This window comes from Mustela putorius, unplaced genomic scaffold, assembly GCF_011764305.1.
Source record: "Mustela putorius furo isolate JIRA1106 unplaced genomic scaffold, ASM1176430v1.1 tig00004121_pilon_pilon_pilon, whole genome shotgun sequence".
Lineage (NCBI taxonomy): Eukaryota > Metazoa > Chordata > Mammalia > Carnivora > Mustelidae > Mustela > Mustela putorius.
The window spans coordinates 52,248-75,920 of record NW_025422246.1 but is presented as its reverse complement, the minus strand read 5'-3'; the positions used below and the strand labels follow the sequence as shown (position 1 = coordinate 75,920).

Genomic DNA, 23,673 nt, shown 5'->3' with positions numbered 1-23,673 from the left:
TGAAAATTAGATTACTCACTTATAAACTAGTGTGAAAGTTAAAAAAACAAAAACATTGAAATTAATTATATCAAAAAATACTTCAGAGAGTCACCAAATTTAAATACACACACGTAAAAACTAGAGAGAGGAGAAGTAATGCAGTACTTTTGGAATGTGTTTGAACTTAAGTGACCATCAACATAACATAGATAAGACTACTACAGATTACTACAGATGTGGATCCTGAGAAGATATTAGAGTAGTGGGACCCTAAGCTCACCTTATTCCATGGATACAACTAGTTAACACTCAAGTGTAGATAAACTAGAAAACAACCAGTAGAGTAAATAAACACTACAGTGAAAGGTAAAGAGGCAACATCAAGCAAAGTAGGAAAGTTGGAGACATAGTTTTGGTGCTAAATGGCCCTTGGCCATTTACAGAGGGAGGGAGCCTTGAGCCTTGAAAGGGGAGTCATCCAGACTATCACATCATGGACTCCACACTGGAAAGAATAATTCCCATAACATTTGGCTTTGAAAGTGAGAATGACCAAATTCCATGAGTTCTTAAAACCAGCGGGACTTAAAAGCCTAGAATTTTAAAGATCAGTGGGATTGGATCTGTAAAAACAGGCAGGACAAGAGGAAGTTGTGTCTCTACCCTTAGAGAGCACAACAAAAAGACCCTAGAGGACCATCCTAGAAGCAGCTCTTTGAAAAACAGCTGGGGAATACAGGAGGGAGAGTTATTTACTGAATTTACACTCTGTCATGGAGAGACAGAGATTACTGATGGACTTCTGCAGGAAACAAAGGAGCTAGCAGGTGTCTTCTACTCCCCCATTCCCCAGGATAAATATACTACCACCAGCAGGAATCAATCTGGCACCTACCTAACTTACTTATATCTAGTCCTGTATCTTGCACTGTAATGGACCTGCTCTTCCCAGTCACCTTTCCTTCTATCATGTTGCTACAGTTCCTTTAACCAGAAGACCAGTGCAGACCTTGTCAACACCATGTCTCCCAAACCACACATTTTATATGGGGCTTTTGTCCTTGTGGCAGTGGCAACAGCAGCAGTGGCAGGCCATGTAGAAGCTTGAGGTGCACCTAGACAAAATTGTGTGCTGTGGCAAATTTGCATAGTTTCTGGATGAACCTAGGGTGACCCAAGTTCTGGGAGTGACAGCAGATCTCATTTTGCAAGCATCAGAGTACACCTTGTTAAAACCGTGTGCCCCACCATGCCCTGGGACCAATTCACAACAGGCAAAGGGAGACTCTGTATATGATTGGACTAAAGGAGAAAGTGGACAGGACACAACTGCAGAGCACATGTAACACACATGAGACAGCCCATGAAGTACCATGTTCTGTGGAATAGGGCATATGCACTGCAGGGCATTATAACACCTCTTCTTCGTAAGGCCATTACCCTCAAGAAGAGAAGACATCTGACTTCCTAACACACACAAACACACAGAGTAAGACAAAATGAGACAGAGGAATATGTCCCAAATTAAAGAACAGGGCAGCACCACAGCAAGAGACCTATGTGAAACAGATTAAAAATAATATGCCTGATAGAGGACTTAAAGTAATGATCATAAAGTTACTCACTGGACTTCAGGAAAGGGTGGAGGACATCAGTGAGACCCTTGATAAAGAGATTAAAAAATAACATCAGAGTTAAGAGCTCTATAATTTATATATAAAATACAATAGATGGAATTAATAGTGGACTGTTGGAAGGAGAGGAACTTATAAGTGACCTAAAGGATAGAGTAATGGAAAGTAATCAAGGTGAAGAGGTGAAAGACAAACAAATACTGCATAATGAGAATAGACTTAGGGAACTCAATGACTGCATCAAAAGCAATAGCATTCTCGGGACGCCTGGGTGGCTCAGTTGGTTGGACGACTGCCTTCGGCTCAGGTCATGATCCTGGATTCCTGGGATCGAGTCCCGCATCGGGCTCCCAGCTCCATGGGGAGTCTGCTTCTCTCTCTGACCTTCTCCTCGCTCATGCTCTCTCTCACTGTCTCTCTCTCAAGTAAATAAATAAAATATTAAAAAAAAAAAAAGCAATAGCATTCTCATCATAGGGTTCCCAGAAGAGAAGAGAGAGAAGTGGAGGGTCAAAAACTACTTAAATAATAGTTGAAAACAACCTGAATATGGGGGAAAAACAGAGATCCAGATTTAGAAGGCACAGAAATCCCCCAAGAAATTGAACCCAAGAAGATATATGTCAAGACACATAGTAATAAAAATGGCAAGTAGTGAAAATGAGAGAATTTCAAAAACAACAAAAGAAAGATAGTTACATACAGGGGAAACCACATAAGGATATCATTGGACTTTACAGCAGAAACTTTGAAGGCCAGAAAGAAGCAGTGTGATATATTCAAAGTGCTGTAAAGTGAAAATCTGCACACATGAATATTCTGTCCACCAAAGCTATCATTCAGAATAGAAGGAGTGATAGTTTCTCAGGCAGACAAAGGTAAAGAAGTTTATGACCACTAAATGAGTCCCACAAGAAATATTAAAGGGGACTCTGGAAAGACCATAAGTAAGAGTATGAAAAGTAGTAAACACAAAACCAGTAGTAAGTATATCTGTAAAAATCAATCAAAGGAATCACAAAATACAAGGATGTAAAATGTGACACCATATATCGAAAACATGGAGGGAAGAAGAATAAAGAGTGGGTTCAAACTTAAGCAACCATTGCTTTAATATAGGCTACTATATTCAGAAGATGTCATATACAAACCTATTGGTAACCAGAAATTAAAAAAAAAAAAACAGTAAGAGATATAAAGTAATAAAGAGAATGTACTCCAAGTATATTACTAAAGAAAGGCAATAAACCATGAAAGCTATTAAAGGATCAGAGAATTATAAAAACAATAACAAAAGTGCCACAATGGTAATAAATAATTATCAGTAATTACTTTGAATGTAAATTAGGACTAAATACACCAATCAAAACACTTATGGTGACACAATGGATAAAAAACCCAATACCCATCTATATGCTGCTTAGAAGGGACTCATTTTAGATGAAGAATCCTGCAGATTGAAAGTGAGAGGATGGACAAAGATTTGTCGTGATAATGGATGTCAAAAGAAAGCCAAAGTAGGCAGCATATATATTAAATATTCACTATATCAGCATATAGATGGGTATTGAGTTTTTTTATCCATTTTGTCACCATAAGTGTTTCAATTGGTGTATTTAGTCCTAATTTACATTTGAAGTAATTATTGATAGATAATTATTTATTGCTATGGGGTATTCTCCAGGATAGATCACATACTTATTTCAGACAGACTAAATTTGAACCAAAGACTGTAATGAGAGATGAATAAGGACACTTTATTACAATAAAGTTGTCTACCCAACAAAAAGATCAAACAATTGTAAATATTTATGCCACCAACTTGGGACCATCCAAATATATAAATGAATTAACAACATACATAAAAGACATAATTATTAATAATCCAAAATAGTAGGGGACTTTAACACCTCACTTACAGCAATGAACAAATGACTGAAACAGGAAATCAAGAAGGAAACAATGGCTTTGAATGACACATTGGATCACTTAACAGATCTATTCAGAACATCTCATCCTAAAGCAGCAGAATACACATTCTTTTTGAGTGCAATGGGGTATTCTCCAGGATAGATCACATACTAGGTCACATATCAGGCCTCAAAAGATATAAATAGATGGAAATCATACCATGTGTATTTTCTCACCATAATGTTATGAAACTTGAAGTCAACCACAAGCAAAAATTTGAAAAGATCACAAATACATGGATGTTAAACAACATGCTACTAAACAGTGAAACGAATCAACCAGGAAGTAAAAAAGGAAATAAAAACAACATTGGACAATGGACCAAAGTCATTTGGATGCAGGAGAAGCGGTCTTAACAGGGAAGTATATAGCAATACACCTTATCTTAAGAAGCAAGAAAAATCTCAAACAGTCTAAATTTACACATAAAGGAGCCAGAAAAATAACAACAAAAGAAGCCCAATGCCAGAAGAAAGGGAATAATAAAGAAGAGAGCAGACATAAGTGATAAAGAACAAACAAACAAAAAAAAAAACCAGTAGAATAGAACAAATAAACCAGGAGATGGTTCTTTGAAAATCTCAGTAAAATTGATAACCTCTAGCCAGATGCATCAGAGGGAAGAAAAAGCATCCAAAGAAATAAAATCACAAATGGAGAGGAGAAATAGTAACCAACACCACAGAAATACTAACAGTTATAAGAGATTATTATTAAAAACTATGCACAACAAATTGGGCAACATGGAAGAAATGGATAAAATTCTAGACACATGTAAACTGCTGAATCTAGGTTAAGATGGTGGAATAGTAGGAGGACGTTATGCTTCCCTCAACCCTTGAACACAGCAGGCAAATATCAAATCATTCTTAACACCTAGGAAATCAATCTGAGGACTGAGAGAATAAACACAGACAAGAAAAGATTCTTGAAAGCCAAAAGGTGAAAAAAGTTGTTAGCCTACAAAGGAGGACAGGTAAAGTTTGCAGCAGATCTGTCCACAGAAACATAGGCCAGAAGAGAGTGGCAGGATATGTTCAACATGCGAAATGTGAAAAGTATTCAGCCAAGAATACTTTATACAGCACGGTTGTCATTCATCATAGAAGGAGAATTAAAGATTTTCTCAAACAAAAACCAAAGGAATTTGTGATCACTTAACTAGCCCTGCAGGAAATATTAAAGGGGACTCTTTGAGTATGGGGTGAAAAAAAGACCAAAAGCAACAAATTAGAAAGGAACAGAGAAAACCTCCAGAAACACCAACTTTACAGGTAACACGATGGCACTAAATTAATATATTTCAATGATCACTCCAAAAGTAAGTGGACTAAATGCTCCAGTCAAAAGGCATAGGGTATTGGAATGGATAAAAAACAAGACCCACCTCTATGCTGCCTACAAGAGAGTTGTTTTAGTCATAAATGCACCTAAAAATTGAAAGTGAGGAGATAATTATTTATCATGCAAATGGATGTGAAAAGAAAGCCAGAGTTTCAATACTTATATTGGACAAAATAGACTTTAAAACAAAGATTTTAAGAATAGACAAAGAAGGAACCTATGTAGTAATAAAGGGGACATTCCAAAAAGAAAATATAACATGTAAAGATTTGTGCAGCCAACATGGGAGAAGCAAAATACATAAAATGGTTAACAGGAATCTTAAAGGCACTAATTCATAGTAACACAGTGATAGTTGGGGACTTTAACACTCCATTTACATAAACTGATCATCCCCACAGAAAATCAACAAGGAAACAGTTGTGTTGAATGATACATTGGACCAAGTGGACTTAAATGTACTCAGAACATCTATCCTATAACAGTGGAAGGTGGCTCCATGGCGCAATGGATAGCGCATTGGACTTCTAAAACAGTGGAATACACATTCTTTTCAAGTGCACATGGAACATTCTTCAGACTAGATCACATATTAGACCACAAAGAAAGTTTCAACAAGTTTAACAAGATTGAAGTCATACCGTGCATCTTTTCAGACCACAATGCTATGAAGCTAGGAATCAATGACAAGAAAAACACTGGAAAGAATGCAAATACATGGAGGTTAAATAACAGGCTACTAAACAATGAAACCAAGAAATCAAAGATGAAAGAAATACTACATGGAGAGAATTTAAAATGAAAGTACAGTGATCCAATGCTTTTATGAAGCAGGAAAAGGAGCTCTAAGGGGTAGATTTATAGCAAATAAAGGTTAACCTAAAGAAGCAGGATAAGCATTTATTTAAACAACATAACCTTAACCTAAATGAGCTACCAAAGGAACAACAAACATAACCCCAAACTAGGAGAAGGATGAAAATAATAAGATTGGAGCAGAAATAAATGATATAGAGTAAAAATAATAATAATTTTAAAAGATCAATGAAACCAGGAGCTGGTTCTTTAAAGGATCAACAAAATTGATAAATCTTTAACCAGGCTCATAAAAAAATGAGAGAGACGATTCCAGTAAAATCATGTGTTAAAGAGGAGAAAAACAACTGACTTCACAGAAATACTAAAGACTGTAAGAGACTATTATGTGAAAAGTATATACCAACAAATTGGACAGCCTGGAAGAAATCCTAGAAAGATATAACCAACCAAAACTGACCCAGAAACAAACAGTCCAATTACCAGTAAAGAAATTGAAAACAATAAACAACAAATCTACAACCAGATATCTTCACAGTGAAATTCAAACATTTAAGCAAGAGTTGATACCTATTCTTACAAAACTTTTCCAAAACTTGGAAGTGGAATGAAGACTTCCAAATTCATTCCATGAGGCCAGAATTACCCTGATAACAAACCAGATGAAGACACCACAAAAAACGAGAACTACTGGCCAAGATCCCTGAAGAGCATAAATACAAATCTCTCAATAAAGTCGCAGTAAAATGCTAGCAAACCAAATCCAAGAATTCATTTTAAGAAAAAAATTCAACAGGATCAAGTAGGATGTATTTCTGGGAGGGGGGTTCACTAAACAATGTTATGCATCCTGTCAGTAAGAGCAAGGATAAAACTGATACAGTAATCTCAAATTTTTATTTATTTATGTATTTGTTTGTTTGTTTGTTTGTTTGTTTTGACAGAGAGAAAAGGAGATCATAAGTAGGCCAGCAGAGAGAGGGGGAAGCAAGCTCCCTGCTGAGCAGGGAGCCCAATGTGGGGCTTAATCCCAGGACCCTGATATCATGACCTGAGCCGAAGGTAGAGGTTTAACCCACTGAGACACACAGGTGCACCAATACAGTCATTTCAAGAGATGCAGAAAAAGCAATAGAGAAAGTACAACATACATTCATGACAAATACCTCAACAAAGTAGGTTTAGAGGGAACATACCTGAACATAATCAAGGGTGTATATGAAAAACACAGTTAACATCATGAGGAAAAACTGAGAGCTTTTCCTTTAAGGTCAGGAACAAGACAAGGATGTCCAGTCTTACTACAGCAATCAGAAAGCAAAAAGAAATAAAAGGCATCAAAATCAATAAGGAAATAGTAACACTTCACTATTTGCAGATGATGTGATACTCTAAATAAAAATAAATAAATAAATAACATAAAAAGCTCAAAAAGACTCCACCACAAAACTACTAGAATTGATAAATTAATTCAGTGATGTTGCAAGATGTAAAATCATTGTGCAGAAACCTATTACACTTCTAGAAACTTACTAATAAAGCAGCAGATAGAGAAATTAAGAAAATAATCTTGTTTACAGTTGCACCAAATATAATAAAATATCTAAGAATATAATTAACCAAAGAGGTGAAAGACCTGTACACTGATAACTATAAAACTCCAATGAAAGAAATTGAATATGAGAAAGAGAAATGGAAAGACATTCCATGCTATGGATTGGAATAACAAATACTGGTAAATGTCTGTATTATGCAAAGGAGTCTACACATTTAATGTATGCCTTAACAAAATACCAGAGCGTTTTTCACAGAAGTATAACAGACAATCCTAAAATTTGTGTGGAACTGCAAAAGAACTGGAATGGCCAAGGCAATCTTGGGCAGGGGGTGGGGGTGGGGGCAAACTATGGGAATATAGGTATCCCATTTCGAAATTCCAAGTTATACTACAAAGCTGTAAAATTAAAGCAGTATGGTAGTGCCACAAAAATAGAGACATAGATCAATAGAACAGATTACAAAACCCAGAAATAAACAATTACATGCTCAATTAACTTTCATATTTATTTTTTAATTTTTTATTTTTTTATAAACATATCATGTATTTTTATCCCCAGGGGTACAGGTCTGAGTCACCAGGTTTACACACTTCACAGCACTCATGATAGCACATACCCTCCCCAATGTCCATAACCCCACCCCTCTCTCCTGACCCCCCTTCTCACTGCAACCCTCAGTTTGTTTTGGGAGATTAAGAGTCATTTATGGTTTGTCTCCCTCCCGATCCCATCTTGTTTCATTTATTCTTCTCCTACCCCCCTAACCCCCCATGTTGCATCTCCACTTCCTCATATCAGGGAGGTTATATGATAGTTGTCTTTCTCCGATTGACTTACTTAACTAAGCATGATACCCTCTAGTTCCATTCACGTCGTCGCAAATGGCAAGATTTCATTTCTTTTGATGGCTGCATAGTATTCCATTGTGTATATATACACCACATCTTCTTTATCCATTCATCTGTTAATGGCCATCTAGGTTCTTTCCATAGTTTGGCTATTGTAGACATTGCTGCTATAAACATTCAGGTGCACATGCCCCTTTGGATCACTACGTTTGTATCTTTAGGGTAAATACCGAGTAGTGCAATTGCTGGGTCATAGGGTAGTTCTATTTTCAACTTTTTGAGGAACCTCCATGCTGTTTTCCAGAGTGGTTGCACCAGCTTGCATTCCCACCAACAGTGTAGGAGGGTTCCCCTTTCTCCACATCCTCACCAGCATCTGTCATTTCCTGACTTGTTAATTTTAACCATTCTGACAGGTGTGAGGTGATACCTCATTGTGGTATTGATTTGTATTTCCCTGATGCCGAGTGATGTCTGTTGGCCATCTGGATGTCTTCTTTGCAGAAATGTCTGTTCATGTCCTCTGCCCATTTCTTGATTGGATTATTTGTTCTTTGGGTGTTGAGTTTGCTAAGTTCTTTATAGATTTTGGATACTAGTCCTTTATCTGATATGTCGTTTGCAAATATCTTCTCCCATTCTGTCAGTTGTCTTTTGATTTTGTTAACTGTTTCCTTTGCTGTGCAAAAGCTTTTGATCTTGATGAAATCCCAATAGTTCATTTTTGCCCTTGCTTCCCTTGCCTTTGGCGTTGTTCCTAGGAAGATGTTGCTGAGGCAGAGGTCGAAGAGGTTGCTGCCTGTGTTCTCCTCAAGGATTTTGATGGATTCCTTTCGCACATTGAGGTCCTTCTTCCATTTTGAGTCTATTCTCGTGTGTGGTGTAAGGAAATGGTCCAATTTCATTTTTCTGCATGCGGCTGTCCAATTTTCCCAACACCATTTATTGAAGAGGCTGTCTTTTTTCCATTGGACATTCTTTCCTGCTTTGTCAAAGATTAGTTGACCATAGAGTTGAGGGTCTATTTCTGGGCTCTCTATTCTGTTCCATTGATCTATGTGTCTGTTTTTGTGCCAATACCATGCTGTCTTCATGATGACAGCTTTGTAATAGAGCTTGAAGTCCGGAATTGTGATGCCACCAACTTTGGCTTTCTGTTTCAATATCCCTTTAGCTATTTGAGGTCTTTTCTGCTTCCACATAAATTTTAGGATTATTTCTTCCATTTCTTTGAAAAAATGGATAGGATTTTGATAGGGATTGCATTAAATGTGTAGATTGCTTTAGGTAGCATAGACATTTTCACAATATTTGTTCTTCCAATCCAGGAGCATGGAACATTTTTCCATTTCTTTGTGTCTTACTCAATTTCTTTCATGAGTAGTTTATAGTTTTCTGAGTATAGATTCTTAGCCTCTTTGGTTAGGTTTATTCCTAGGTATCTTGTGGTTTGGGGTGCAATTGTAAATGGGATTGACTCCCTAATTTCTCTTTCTTCTGTCTTGTTGGTGGTGTAGAGAAATGCATCTGATTTCTGTGCATTGATTTTATATCCGAACACTTTACTAAATTTCTGTACAAGTTCTAGCAGATTTGGAATGGAGTCTTGGGTTTTCCACATATAGTATCATATCATCTGCAAAGAGTGATAGTTTGACTTATTCTTTGCTGATTTGGATGCCTTTAATTTCTTTTTGTTGTCTGATTGCTGAGGCTAGGACTTCTAGTACTACGTTGAATAGCAGTGGTGATAATGGACATCCCCGCCATGCTCCTAACCTTAGCGGAAAAGCTTTCAGTTTTTCTCCATTGAGAATGATATTTGCAGTGTGTTTTTCATGGATGGCTTTGATAATAGTGAGGTAATTGCCCTCTATCCCTACCCTTTGAAGAGTTTTGATCAGGAATGGATGTAGTACTTTGTCAAATGCTTTTTCAGCATCTATTGAGAGTATCATATCGTTCTTCTTCTTTCTTTGCTTAATGGGTTTTATCACATTGATTGATTTGTGGATGTTGACCCAAACTTGCAGCCCTGGAATAAATCCCACTTGGTCGTAGTGAATAATCCTTCTAATGTACTGTTGAATCCTATTGGCTAGTATTTTGGTGAGAATTTTCGCATCTGTGTTCATTAAGTATATTGGTGTGTATTTCTCTTTTTTGATGGGATCCTTGTCTGGTTTTGGGATCAAGGTGAGGCTGGCCTCATAAAATGAGTTTTGAAGTTTTCCTTCCATTTCTTTTTTTTGGAACAGTTTCAGGAGAATAGGAATTAGTTCTTCTTTAAATGTTTGGTAGAATTCCCCTGGGAAGCCGTCTGGCCCTGGGCTTTTGTTTGCTTGGATATTTTTGATGACTGTTTCAATCTCCCTACTGGTTATGGGTCTGCTCAAGTTTTGTATTTCTTCCTGGTTCAGTTGAGGTAGTTTATATGTCTCTAGGAATGCATCCATTTCTTCCAGATTGTCAAATTTGTTTGCATAGAGTTGCTCATTGTATGTTCTTATGATTGTGTGTATTTCTTTGGTGTTAGTTGTGATCTCTCCTCATTCAGCATGATTTTATATATTTGGGTCTTTTCTCTTTTCTTTTTGATAAGTCTGGCCAGGGATTTATCAATCTTGTTAATTATTTCAAAGAACCAGCTCCTAATTTCATTGATTTGTTCTATTCTTTTTTTTTATTTGTTTCTATTTCATTGATTTCTGCTCTGATCTTTATTATTTCTCTTCTCCTGCTGGGTTTAGGCTTTCTTTCTTGTTCTTTCTCCAGCTCCTTTAGGTGTAGGGTTAGGTTGTGTATTTGAGACTTTTCTTGTTTCTTGAGAAAGGCTTGTACTGCTATATATTTTCCTCTCAGGACTGCCTTTGCTGTGTCCCACAGATTTTGAACCGTTGTGTTTTCATCAACATTTGTTTCCATGAATTTTTTCAATTCTTGTTTAATTTCCTGGTTGACCCATTCATTCTTTAGAAGAATGCTGTTTAGTCTCCATGTATTTGTGTTCTTTCCAAATGTCCTCTTGTGATTGAGTTCTAGCTTCAGAGCATTGTGGTCTGAAAATATGCAGGGAATGATCCCAATCTTTTGATACTGGTTGAGATCTGATTTAGGAACGAGGATGTGATCTATTCTGGAGAATCTTCCATGTGCACTAGAGAAGAAATGTGTATTCTGTTGCTTTGGGATGGAATGTTCTGAATATATCTGTGATGTCCATCCGGTCCAGTGTGTCATTTAAGGCCTTTATTTCCCTGTTGATCTTTTGCTTGGATGATCTGTCCATTTCACTGAGGGGAGTGTTAAAGTCCCCTACTGTTAATGTATTATTGGTGATGTGTTTCTTTGATTTTGTTATTAATTGGTTCATATAGTTGGCTGCTCCCACTTTAGTAGCATAGATATTTAAAATTGTTAAATCTTCTTGTTGGACAGACCCATTGAGTATGATATAGTGTCCTTCCTCATCTCTTATTATAGTCTCTGGCTTAAAATCTAATTGATCTGATATAAGGATTGCCACCTCAGCTTTCTTCTGATGTCCATTAGCATGGTAAATTCTTTTCCACCCCCTCACTTTAAATCTGGAGGTGTCTTCGGGCTTAAAATGAGTTTCTTATAGACAACATATTGATGGGTTTTGTTTTTTATCCATTCTGATACCCTGTGTCTTTTGATTGGGGCATTTAGCCCATTAACATTCAGGGTAACTATTGAGAGATATGAATTTAGTGCCATTGTATGGCCTTAAGGTGATTGTTACTGTATATTGTCTCTGTTCTTTTCTGACCTACTACTTCTGGGCTCTCTCTTTGCTTTGAGGACCCCTTTCTATATTTCCTGTAGAGCTGGTTTGGTGTTTACAAATTCTTTTAGTTTTTGTTTGTCCTGGAAATTTTTTATCTCTTCTTCTATTTTCAATGATAGCCTAGCTGGATATAGTAATCTTGGCTTCATGTTTTTCTCATTTAGTGCTCTAAATATATCATGCCAGTTCTTATGGCCTGCCAGGTCTCCGTGGATAAGTCTGCTGCCAGTCTAATATTTTTACCATTGTATGTTACAGACTTCTTTTCCCGGGCTGCTTTCAGGATTTTCTCTTTGTTGCTAAGACTTCTAAATTTTACTATCAGTTGACGGGGTGTAGACCTATTCTCTTTCATTTTGAGGGGAGTTCTCTGCACCTCCTGGATTTTGATGCTTATTCCCTTTGCATATTAGGGAAATTCTCTACAATAATTCTCTCCAATATACCTTCTGCTCCCCTCTCTCTTTCTTCTTCTGGAATCCCAATTATTCTAATGTTATTTCGTCTTATGATGTCACTTATCTCTCTAATTCTCCCCTCGTGGTCCAGTAGCTGTTTGTCCCTCTTTTGCTCAGCTTCTTTATTCTCTGTCATTTGGTCTTTTATATCACTAGTTCTTTTTTCTGCCTCATTTTTCCTAGCAGTGAGAGCCTCTATTTTTTGATTGCACCTCATTAATAGCTTCTTTGATTTCAACTTGGTTAGATTTTAGTTCTTTTATTTCTCCAGAAAGGGCTTTTATATGTATTCCGAGAGGGTTTCTCTAATATCTTCCATGCCTTTTTCAAGCCTGGCTAGAACCTTGAGTATTGTCATTCTGAACTCTAGATCTGATATATTACCCATGTCTGTATTGATTAGGTCCCTAGCCTTCGGTACTGCCTCTTGTTCTTTTTTTTTTTTTGTGATGAGTTTTTCTGCCTTGTCATTTTGTCCAGATAAGAGTATATCAAGGAGCGGCAGCCGCATCTCCGCCTGCCCACGGGTCCTGTCCCCGTGCTCTAATAAATCACCTTTTGCACCAACGATGTCTTAAGAATTCTTTCTTTAGGGGCGCCTGGGTGGCTCAGTGGGTTAAGCTGCTGCCTTCGGCTCAGGTCATGATCTCAGGGTCCTGGGATCGAGCCCCGCATTGGGCTGTCTGCTCAGCAGGGAGCCTGCTTCCCTCTCTCTCTCTGCCTGCCTCTCCATCTACTTGTGATTTCTCTCTGTCAAATAAATAAATAAAATCTTTTAAAAAAAATGAGTATATCAAGGAGCAAATAACATACTGAAAGGGTGGAAAAGACCCTAGGAAAATGCACTTTAACCAAATCAGAAGAGACCCCAAATCATTGGAGGGAGAAAGGGGATAAAAAGACGTTCAGAAAAAAAAATTAAAAAAGGAAACAAAGAAAAAATACAAAAGAATATATATATAGATAGATAGATAGATAGATAAACTAGTTAAAAAACATTAAAAAAGAAAAGGGTAAAAGTTAAAAAAAATTAGGAGAAGAAAAAAAAATTAAATTAAAAATAAATTAAATTAACCACAAGACTAAAGAATCATGGGGAGAAAGCCATGAGTTTCGTGCTTTGCTTTTACCTCCTCTGGAATTCTGCTGCTCTCTTTAGTAGGTGAACTTTGTCTTGGCTGGATTTCTTGTTGATCTTCTCGGGGAGGGGCCTGTTATAGTGATTCTCAAGTGTCTTTGCATGAGGCGGAATTGCACCGCCCTTACCAGGGGCCAGGCTAAGTAATCTCAGGTTTCCTTTCGGGAGCATTTGTCTCCTGAATGCTTTCCCTAGAGTTCTGGAGGACGGGAATGAAAATGGCGGCCTCACAGTCTCTGGCCTGGAGGAGCCGAGAGCTTGGGGACCCGCTCCTCTATATGCCCTCAGAGAAAAGAGTCCAATCACTCCCATCTCCCTGGCCTCTCCCGCCCTCCAAGCTCACCCAGCCTGGAACTGGTTCAAGGTAACCCCGAGCTGAGAGCTCACTCCTTGGCTCTGTCTCTGTAGCCGGCTTCCCTGGTCTAATACCTGCAAGCTCTGTGACACTCAGACACCCCCAATCTTTCTGTAACCCTGCGGGACCTAGAGCCACACTGGCCCCGTGTAGGCTTCACCTCGGTGTAGCCTCTGGAGCTATGTCCCTCAGTGGAGCAGACTTTTAAGAGTCCTGATTTTGTGCTCTGTTGCTCTGCCGTTTGCAGGGAGCCGGCCCCTCCCCCCACGGTCTATCTTCCCATTGCTTTGAATTCACTTCTCCGCTGGTCCTACCTTTCAGAAAGTGGTCAATTTTCTGTTTCTAGAATTGCTGTTCTTCTTCTCTTCTATCTCCCGTTGGATTTGTAGGTGTTTGCAATGGTTTGATAAACTATCTAGGTAATCTCCTGCTACCTGATGTAGTCTCAGACTGCTATTTCTCTGCCATCTTGACTCCTCCTCTCATATTTATTTTTTGATTAAAAATATTTATTTATTTGAAAGAGAGAGTGTAGGAGTGGAGGGAAGGAGCAGAGAAAAGGAAGAAGCAGGTTCCATGCTGAGCAGGGAGCCCAATATGGGGCTCAATCCCAGAATCCCAAGATTGTGACTTGAGCCAAAGGCAGACACTTAGCTGACTCAGCCACCCAGGCACCCCAGTCGATTAAATTTCAATAAAGGAGGCAATAATATGCAATGGGGAGAAGATAGTCTCTTTAACAAATGGTGTTGGGAATACTGGCTAGGTCCATGCAAAATAATGAAACTGAGCCATTCTCGTACACCATAAACCAAAATGAGCTCATAATGTATTGAGGGCCTAAATAGGAGACCTGAAACCATAACAATCCTAAAAGAGGACATAGTAGTTTCTTTAACATTGGTCATAGCAGCATCCTTCTGTATATATTTTTTGAGAGCAAGGGGAAATAAAGGAAATAAACTATTGGGAATATATCAAAATAAAAAGCACAGCAAAGGAATAAACTAAAAATACTAAAATTCAGCCTATCAATTGAAGGAGATACTTGCAAATGACATATCTGATAAAGGGGAAATATCCAAAATATACAAAGAGATACTCTTAAGCACCAAAAACCCCCTAAATAATCCAATTAAAAGTTGGCAGAAGACATCAACAGACATTTCTCCGCAAAGAAGACATCCATATGGCCAACAGACACATAAAAAGATGCTTATCATCAGTTATCATCAGGGAAATACAAATTAAAAGCACAATGAGATATCACCTCACATCTGTCAGAATGGCTAAAAACAAGAAAAGAACATTTTATCAAGTATGTGGAGGAAAGGGAACACTTGTGAACAGTTGGTGGTACAAACAGTTTGGAAAACAGTATTATGGTTTCTCAAAAAGTTAAATATAGAACTACTATGAGCCAGCACTCTAACAACTGGGATTTTATATAATTAGTGCACATCTATTAATTCAAAGGGATACAGACACCCCCTGTGTTTATAGTAGCAGCACCAAAGGGATACAGATACCCCCTGTGTTTATAGTAGCATTATTTCCAATAACGAAGATATGGAAGCTGCTCAGGTGTACATCAATTGATGATGGATAAAAAAGAAATGGTGTATGTATATATGATGTAATATTATTCAGTCATAAAAATGAAATTTTCCATTTGTAGCGACATGACTAGAGCTAGACAATATAATGTTAAGCCAAACGAGTCAATCAGAGAAAGAGAAATACCATATAATTTCATTTATCTGTGAAATTTAAGAAACAATCAACATAGAGGGAAAAAAGGAGAGAGACAAACCATAAAATAGGCACTTAACTCAAGACAACAAAGTCAGGGTTGCTAGAGGGTCAAGTGGATGATGGGCATTAATACCCATCCTTAAGGAGGACATGTGTGCTGAACACTGGATGTTGTAAGTGATGAATCACTAAATTCTACACCTGAAACTAATACTAAACTCTATGTTAAATAACTGGAATTTAAATAAAAATTTGAAACAGAACAAAAAGTGTGATATGTTTGTGTGGGAGGATGGGTGAAATAGGTTATGGATATTAAACAGTATACTTACCATGATGAAAAAAATAATAAAAAAATAATGTGGCAAAAATAAGGAATAAAAGGCATCCAGTTTGGTAAGTAAGAAGTCACACTCAGTATTTGCAGAAGTCTTGATACTATATAATGAAAACTCTGAAGACTTCACCAACAAAGGATTAAAACCAATAAAGTTCAGTGAATTTATAAAATATAAAATTAATATACTGTAATTCATTGTATTTTTAATGATTTACCTTGTGGGGGTGTGGATGGGGGAGAGGGAGAGAATCCTCAAACAGACTCCCTCTTGAGGGTGGAGCCCAATATGGGGCTCAATCCATGACCCCGAGACCCTGACCTGAGCTGAAATCAAGAGTCAGATGCTTAACTGACTGAGCTACCCAGGTGCCCCTGTTGTGTTTTTAGACATTATTAAGGCAGAAATAGCAGAAAGACAAATTAAGAAAATAATCCCATTTACAACTGCACCAAGAAGAATAATATTCCTAGGAATAAATTTAACCACAGAAGTAAAAAGGATATACTCTAAAAACTAAGATACTGATGAAAAAAACTGAAGACAACACAAATAAATGGAAACCTAGCCAATTTTCATGAATTGGAAGAATTCAGATTGTTAAAATGTTTATACTACTCAAAGCAGTCTAGAGTTTCAGTGAAATATAACAATGGCATTTTTCACAGAACTAGAACAAATAATAGTAAAATTTACATGGAACCACAAGAAACCTTGAATAGAGGAAGCAATCTTGAAGAAGAAAAAAAGCTGAAGGCATGACACTCCCAGATTTCAAGATAACTAAAATGCCATTGTAATCAAAATACTATGGTACTGGCATAAGAATAGACATATAGATCAATTGAAAGGGATAGGGAGGGGCACCTGGGAGACTTAGTCATTTAAGCATCTGCTTTCACCTCAGGTCATGATTTCAGGGTCTTGGGATGGAGCCCTGTATGCTTCCTACTCAGGGGAGTCTGCTTCTCTCTCTTCCTCTGCCCATCCCTCCTAGTTGTGCTCTTTCTTGACCTCTCTCTCTCTCTCTCAAATAAATAAAATCCTTAAAAAAATAAAAGGATAGGGAATCCAGAAATAAAATCACTTATATACATTAAATAATCAATCTATGTTAATAGAGACATAAATATACAATGGGAAATGACAGTCTACAACAAATGCTATTGGGAAAACTGGACAGCTACATGCATAGTAATGAAACTGTATTACCTTATTATGCCATATACAAAATTAAATATAAAATGGTTTAAAGACCCAACATCTGAAAGCTGAAACCATAAGTATCTTCAAAGAAAAGGGGCAGTAATCCGTTTGACATCAGCCTTGACAAAATATTTATTGATGTGTCTCCTCTGACAAAGGAAACAAAAGCCAATATAAACTATGGGGACTCCACCATGATAAGAAGCTTTTGCACAGCAAAGAAAGTTATGAACAAAACAAAAAGTGAACCTATTGAATGGGAGAAGGTATTTGCAAATAATATTATCTGATAAGGGACTAATATCCAAAATCCCTTATAAAAACAGATTTTTTTTAAAAATGGGCAAAGGATGAAATAGACATTTTTCTAAAGAAGATGTACAGATGGCCAACAGTCACATGAAAAGTTGCTCAACATCACAAATCATCAGGAACTTGCAAATCAAAGCCAAGATGAGAGATCAACTCACACCCAGCAGAAAAACTAGAATCAAAAAGAAATCACTAATGTTGATGAGATTGTGGAGAAAGGGGAACCCTCATGCACTGTTGGAATGTAAATTGCTCTAACCACTGTGGAAAACAGTATGGAAGATCCTTAAAAAATTAAAAATCAAAATACCGTGTGATCCAGTAATTTCAGTACTGGTAGTTGGTTCAAATAAAACAATAACACTGATTTGAAAAGATATATGCATTCCTTTTTTCATCACAGTGTCATATATGATAGCCAACTCATGTCAGCAACCTGGGCAATACCACCAATAGATGAATTATGAAGAGGGGGTGTACATATATACAATGGAATATTCCTTAGCCATAAAAAGAATGGCATCTTGACATTTGCAAAGACACAGATGGACCAATAGGGTATTATGCATAGTAGAGTAATTAAGACAGAAAAACACCATATGATTTCACCTATATGTGGAATGTAAAAAACAAAAACAAATTTGCAGACAAAAGCAGATACAGACACAAATACATAGAACAAACTGATGGTTTTCAAAGAGAATTCGAGGATAAACACAACAGTTGTAGGGGATTAAAAGGTACAGATTTGCAGTTATAATATAAAAAAGTTACAGGGATAAAAAAAAATACATCATACTAACTATAGCCATTGATTTTGTAATAACATTGTTTGTTGACAGATGGTAACTACACTTACCATGGTTAACATTATGTAATGTATACAATTGTTGAATAACTATGTTGTGCGCCTGAAACTAATATAATGTATGTTAGCTATATTTTAATAAAGGAAAATAGGGGTGCCTATGTATCGCAGTCAGTTAAGTTTCTGTCTTCAGGTTCAGATCATGATCCCAGGGTCCTGGGATCGAGCCCCACATATAGCTCTCTGCTTAGTGGTGAGGTTGCTTCTCCCTCTCCCTCTGCCTACCGCTCTGAGTATTTGTGCTTGCTCTCTGTCCATTAAATAAATAAAAATCTTTCAATTTTTATTTTTTTAAAGATTTTGTTTATTTGTCAGAGAGAGAGAGAGAACACAAACAGGGGGAGCAGCAGACAGAGGGATAGGGAGCCTGATGTGGGACTCCATCCTAGGACCCTGGGGTCATGACCTGAGCCACAAGCAGATGCTTAAATGACTGCGACACCGAGGTGCTCCTAAATAAAAGCTTAAAAGAAAAATAAATTTTAAAAAAAATGAAAATTTTTCAAAAGTGAAATTTGTAAGCACAAAGAGACAACATGGGTGCATATACACAGAGAAAAGGCCATCATCTGGGGACATAGGAAATGACCCATCACCCATCTGCAAACCAAGGATCAAGGCCTCAGAAGAACTCAGACCTGCCCACATCCCCATGTTTGACTTCTGGCTAGAAGTTTCTCTAACTGAGAAACAGTTTCTCTAACTGAGAAACAAATTTCTGCTGTATTTTTTTAAGTGTTAAAGTATATAAAAGATAACCTCTTCGTGAGATGGAAGTCAACAACATATTAATAGGCTGTATGAAGAAAACAACAGATAAATAGAAAATGGAAAATATTTATATTCAGTTTGAAAAATGAAAGGATCTAGACTGCCTTGAAACAAGTGCTAGAGAAGTAAAAATGACATAATAGGAATTTTCTCAGTGACCCTTATTAAACTGACTATTATGTTAAATGTAAATGATACCATTTATTATTAGGAATGGTTTTCTCATACATGGGTAGTATAAGAATATAATGATGATGAAATATTAGATGTAATTTGCTACAAATTTTTGACATTTATCTTGGCTCTCCACATAAGATATATTATATTTCATGTTGCATTCATTTTTATTTTTCCAAATTTTTTCATTATTTGGAAAAAATTATATATATTTAAAGTGTGCAAGTGATCTTTGTATACATTATGAAATGATTATTAAAAACATGCTAATTAACAAAGTCATCACTTCACATAGTAACATTTTGTTCATTTACAGATAATGATATAAAAAGTTTTAGAAGATTCTAAAAGTTAACTTATGTAAATTTTCAAATTATTTTTCACTATTAGCAACTAGACAGGAGTACTCCCTATTATTGTACATCTAGACCTTACACAACTTAGTAAAAAAAACTTGGAGGTAGTGAACATCTTGACATTTCTGATACTACACGCATTTAATAAACACCATTCCATGCTCTGCTGTAAGACTTGTTGAAATTACATATAACTAAAATTCTGCAGTATTTCCCATTTATTGTATATCATATGTCAATAAAATTTTATACTCCAAAATCATCATTTTATTGAAACTAACATTTTTTTCAGTAAGATATATATTATTCTCTTACATACATATAACATAATTTTTGATTCTATGACTCCATTCACATGTGGGTTATGAGCACAACTGGGCTAATATGAAAAATACTACAGAAATTGTGAAAAAATATGTATCTTTGAGAAACAAATCATTTCAGTTTTATATGTACTCAGATTTCTAAAAAAATAGGTATTGATATCTGATATACTAGGTGGAAAATATATGATAATTTTCAATAATTTCCTGACTCTTTCTATAGAAACAAAAGAAAACATGGGATTTAAAAAAAAAAAAGTTGCCTGGATTAATAAATATAAATCAAATTCTTACTAGAGAAAAAAAAATGTTTCCAATAGAAATAATGATCAACCTCATATAAATACCTACGGAGTTTATAAACATATCTACACAACCATTAACAACACAAAACATACCTCAATTGTAATATATCCAGTTCATACCGAAAAATTCACCTGAGGAAAGTAATGAAAACCAAAACAGCCATAAATACTATGTATACTATAATTGATTCTGCAACAGAAAGTAAGCTAAAATATATAAGACAACTTATACTGAGTAATTAATTTTAAAAAATGATCATTTCTATGGAATATAAAAAATCTGTGAACAGGCCTACTCAAGCAAGGGCTGTGAACCCGGAGCCTGGCCAGATAGATGGGGACTCCCCCACTGGAGGAGAGTCGGGGGGGTGGGGGGGGCCATCCATCCTCCACGGGAGGTGGCCCTGTGTGGGGCCTGCTCCCTGACTTCCTGACTGGGCAATGTCTGGTGGCTTTGCCAAGGCCCCTGGGTGAGAGCAAGGGCTGCCTGCCTGCCCCGAGTCGGGGCTTGTGTGAGTGCTGGGTTCCCCTTTCCAGGGAGCCTCCTGGATGTGGCCCTGTGGGCTGCAGGTGGGGCCAGCCATTTCTGGCGGTGGGGCCAGCCGTTTCTTTCTCGGTGGGGCTTGTGGTGGGGCTTGTCGGGTCAGCCCAAGGTGGGGGTGACCTCAGCCTGTAGCCCCAGGCCTTGGGACGAAGCACAAAAGTGACTTGCAAGCCAGCGAGGTGGGTGGCCGCCAGCTTGTCCAGGACAGGTCCTGTCCACGTAAAGCCTCAGGCAGAGTCACAGAGGCCGGTTCCTGTGTCCTTTGCCCTTCATTTCTCCCAAGAGCAGGAGCCAAGAAAAATGGGGCAGCACAAAAGGAAGGAAGAAGGCCTGCAGGGTGTGTGTCCTCCTGGGAGGTGGTCATTTGGCCCTGTGTACTTATTTGGTGGTCCCCTTGGGTCCCCTTGGCTGGTTTGTTTCTCTTGCTCTGGTTCGTCATGCCCAGTTATGGTGTCCAGTGGTGGTGGTAGTGGTAGTGGTGGTCCTGGTGGTGGTGGGTTTTCTTCTCGAGGGTGTTTTTGCCTTGTGGTGGGGGTGGGGGGGGGCGGGGGCGGTGGGGGGATGGTAGTGGGGAAAGTCAGGTGGGGCGGTGGTGGGGGTTTGTTTAGGTTTTCCTTTTCCTTTGTGCTTTCCCTTTCTTGGTTGGTGTGTGGGTTGGGGTGGGGGGCAGTGTGTAGGGGTTGAGATGTGTGTGTTGTGGTTGTTGCCCGTTTTGTTTTGTCTGTTTTGACTTTAGAAGGTGCTGAGGCCCAAGGTCCGCAGGGGGAGGGCTACGGGTTCAGCTGGCATTCCTGGAGCCATACTGCCATCAAGCGGAAATCGTTTCTGTCCCGGGGAGGTGCCTGGGCTCTCCTGCTGAGGGGAGCCCAGGAGCAGGAAGGAGAAGGCTCCAGTGTGTCCCTGTGTGTACTGTGGTGGGGAGGTGGCGGTTGGCGGTGGGGCCAACGGGAAGCGGTGGGTCCTGTGCACGCACCTGGACACCTGGCTCCCGGTCCTGTCTTCCCCGCTCTGCTTCTGCTGGATCCGAGACTGGAGCTGAGGAAGTCACTCAGAAACCCCGGGGGCAGCCCGAGATGGCTGCCTGGGAACCCCCTACACCTCCCCCCCCCCGCCCCCCACCCCCCCCCCCCCCCCGGAGCTGCCCGGGACTGCCAAGCACCAGTGGCCCCGAACCCAGGGCCTCTAAACGCCTCCGCTCCCGGGGAGGCCAGGGATGGCCCCAGGCAGGGCACCCTGCTGCTCCCCAGAAAGGACAGCAGAAGAAATGTCCGCCTGGTCCCTGTGGACAGGGGTGAGTTGCTTCCCCTGGGCCCACCCCAAAATGGCTGACGGGGAAGCTCCGCCCCCCTGGGCTGTTTGGTCTTGGGGCTGCCTGCTGTGTCCCCAGGGCCCCTAGAGCTCCTGCTTCCTCACTGGGTCCCAGCAACAGGCACACTTCCCTCTAGGCCTCAGAGCCCAGATCGGGGAAACCCTGGCTTGAGCCCAGCACAGCCCACCCAGCGCATCCCTTCTGACCCCTGTGCCTGGCAGAAGGCGCCATGCTGCTGCTGGGCTTTTCAGAGACCTTTTCCGCTGGATGGCACTGTGGCTGCAGAAATGACAGTCACCCCTCTCCCTGCCCCCCACCGGGCTTTCTGCCCTCCACTCCCCTGCTCCTCACCTTTGCTGCCCGGCACAGAGAGGGGAACAGCAAGGACCACCACACAAATCATCCATCCTCCTCCTGCAGCCTCCTCCAGCCTCCTCTGCCTCTTCCCCCGCTCCCCCCTCCCTAGGCTGGGCTCCTGGCCAACTTGACCACTTTGTGGTAAACCTGCAAGAGTATGCAGGCTTTGCTTTTTCTTTTTCTTCAGGGGTTTAGTGTAATTGCGGTAACTGAACATGCGGTGTTATATATTGGTTTCAGGTGTCCAGTATAGGGATTCATCAGCTACTTAGGTCACCTGCTGCTCAGCAGGACAAGTGCACTCCCTAATCCCCATCACCCCTTTCAGGCAACACTCCCTCCCCACTGGTAACCATCAGTTTTCTCTAAGACTCTATTTCTTGATCTCTCTCTCTCTCTCTCTCTCTTTCTGTGTGTGTGTGTGTGTGTGTGTGCCCGCGCGCTCATTTGTATTCTTTTCTTGAAATCTGCATAGGAGTGAAATCATATGGTATTGTCTTTCTTTGACTGATTCACTCACCTAGCATTATACTCTCTGTACCACCCCCCCCACCACCACCACCCCATCCCTGTGAATGGCAAGAAGATTATTTCATTTTCATTTCAAGGGTGAATAGTATTCCCCTGACTCTGTGTGTGTGTGTGTGTGTGTGTGTGTGTGTCTGTGTCTGTGTGTATCTTTGCGTGCCTATGTACCACTTTGTCCATATGTCTTCTTTGTCCATTCGTCAATGCGAATGGCACATGGGCTGCTCCTGTCTCTTGGCTATTGTAATGAATACTGCTGTAACATGGGGTTGCACGTATCCCTTTGAATACGTGTTCTTGGGCAATTATCCCGTATGCGATTGCTGGGAGCATAGGGTGCTTGTAGTTTCCCCTTTCCGAGGAACCTCCATAGTGTTTTGCACTGCGGCGGCCTTCTCAGTTTGTGTTGCCAGCAACAGTTTAGGAGTGTTCCTTTTCCTCCACATCCTCGCCAACGCCTGTTGTTTCTTGTGTTATTGCATTTTGGCTGGGCATTTCTTGACCCTGTCCATCCTCTTAGGCTCCCTGTGAAGACAGACGGGCCCTCAAGCGATCCCACCAGTGGGCTTGCAGATTTCTCTTTGACTTTGAATCTTCAGACTCCCCTG

General features: G+C 39.2%; 1 long non-coding RNA gene across 1 annotated transcript in view; it reads right to left on the bottom strand.

Moving 5' to 3' along the window:
- LOC123389902 overlaps positions 1–21,973 on the bottom strand; it is a 44,370-nt gene extending 22,397 nt beyond the window's left edge. Inside the window, exons 1-2 of the long non-coding RNA XR_006604583.1 lie at positions 21,845–21,973; positions 20,421–20,459 (exon numbers count right to left, since the gene is read on the bottom strand). This is a non-coding gene — a long non-coding RNA (uncharacterized LOC123389902). The remainder of the gene's footprint in view (positions 1–20,420; positions 20,460–21,844) is intronic.
- Positions 21,974–23,673: the final 1,700 nt, after the last annotated feature.